General features: G+C 45.5%; 1 pseudogene; it reads left to right on the top strand.

Moving 5' to 3' along the window:
• Positions 1–235: 235 nt before the first annotated feature.
• LOC116096129 lies at positions 236–1,242 on the top strand (annotated as a pseudogene).
• The last annotated feature ends 728 nt before the right edge of the window (positions 1,243–1,970 follow it).

Below are 1,970 nucleotides of genomic sequence, written 5' to 3'. Positions count from 1 at the left end.
TGGGATCACAAGTGAATGCTGGGATCACAGGTGTGTACCACCACATACACTGTCTTTATGCTGTGATCAGGCTTGAACCTCATGTTAGTCATTGAACTATACCAAATGAGCTACATCCCCAGCTATATCCTACTGTGTAAGAGATAAATCCCTTTTAAAAAGTTGACCTGGATCCTCCCTGTTCCAGATACAGCTGCATCTTCTTGTGCAGTGCCAGCCTTGTCCCATAGACAAAATGGTGAAGGTCAGTGTGAATGGATTTGGCCGTATTGGGCGCCTGGTTACCACGGCTGCCTTCTGCTCTGCACTTGGCAAAGTGGAGATTGTTGCCATCAACGACCCCTTCATTGCCCTCAACTACTTGGTCTACATGTTCCAGTATGACTCCATCCATGGCAAATTCAATGGCACAGTCAAGGCTGAGAATGGGAAGTTTGTCATTAATGGGAAGCCCACCTCCATCTTCCAGGAGTGAGATCCCACTAACATCAAATGGGGTGATGCTGATGCTGAGTATGTCATGGAGTCTACTGGCATCTTCACCACCATGGAGAAGGTCGAGGCCCACTTGAAGGATGGGGCCAAAAGGGTCATCATCCCTATGCCTTCTGCCAATGTCCCTACGTTTATGATGGGTGTGAACCACGAGAAATATGACAACTCACTCAAGATTGTCAGCAATGTATCCTGCACCACCAACTGCTTAGCCCCCCTGGTCAAGGTCATTCATGACAACTTTAGCATAGTGGAAGGGCTCATAACCACTATCCATGCCATCATTGCCACTCAGAAGACTGTGGATGGCCCCTCTGGAAAGCTGTGACGTGTTGACCATGAAGCTGCCCAGAAATCATCCCTGCATCCACTGGTGCTGACAAGGCTGTGGGCAAGGTCATCCCAGAGATGATCAGGAAGTTCACTGGCATGGTCTTCTGTGTTCCTACCTCCAATGTATCTGTTGGGGATCTGATATGCTGCCTGGAGAAACCTGCCAAGTATGATGACATCAAGAAGGTGGTGAAGTAGGCATCCGAGGGCCCACTGAAGGGCATCCTGAGCTATACTGAGGACCAGGTTGTCTCCTGCAGTTTCAACAGCAACTCTTATTCTTCCACCTTTGATGCTGGGCCTGGCATTGCTCTCAATGATGACTTTGTAAAGCTCATTTCCTGGCATGACAATGAATATGGCTACAGCAACAGAGTGGTGGACCTCATAGCCCACAGGGCCTCCAAGGAGTAAGAACCCTGAACCAAACACAGCAGCAAGGACACTGAGAGCAAGAGAGAGGCCCTTGGTTGCTGAGGAGTTCCTGTTCCAACGGCCCCCAACACTGAGCATCCCCCTCACAATTTCCATCCCAGACCTCCATAATAACAGGAGGGGCTTAGAGAGCCCTCCCTACTCTCTTGAATACCATCAATAAAAGTTCACTGCACCCAAAAATATAAAAATAAAAATAAAAAGTTGACCCACCAGAACACAACTTTAATTGAAGCACTTGGTGGATAGAGGCAAGTGGGTCTCTACTATATAGACTAGCCTGGTCTACATAATGAGTTCCAGACCAGACCAGACAAAGCTATATAGTGAGACCCTGCCTCAACTGAAAGACCCAGCTGTTTATGAATCTTTATATTTATTCATCTCAGAATAAATCTATCAAGCTTCTCACCTGATCCATCTGGAATGCACATTCGATTTCACTAAATTTATAAATTACTCTGAAAGGATTTGACATCTTTACAATGTTATGATATTCCATCATGAACATGGAATATCTCCCCATTTATTCAAAACTTCCTTTTATGTCCTTTAATTGAATTTAATTTTTTTCTTCCCCAGAAGGCTCCTTGACAAATTGATTCCTGTGAACAGTGTCTTACATTCTATTATGTTTCATGATTGGCATCTGCTAGCTAGAAGACACACAATGGGTTCCATAATTGCTTTTGTGTCTAGCCATCATG

This window comes from Mastomys coucha, unplaced genomic scaffold (genome assembly GCF_008632895.1).
Source record: "Mastomys coucha isolate ucsf_1 unplaced genomic scaffold, UCSF_Mcou_1 pScaffold18, whole genome shotgun sequence".
Lineage (NCBI taxonomy): Eukaryota > Metazoa > Chordata > Mammalia > Rodentia > Muridae > Mastomys > Mastomys coucha.
The sequence above is the reverse complement of the archived record's forward strand: the minus strand, read 5'-3'. Positions and strand labels throughout refer to the sequence as shown.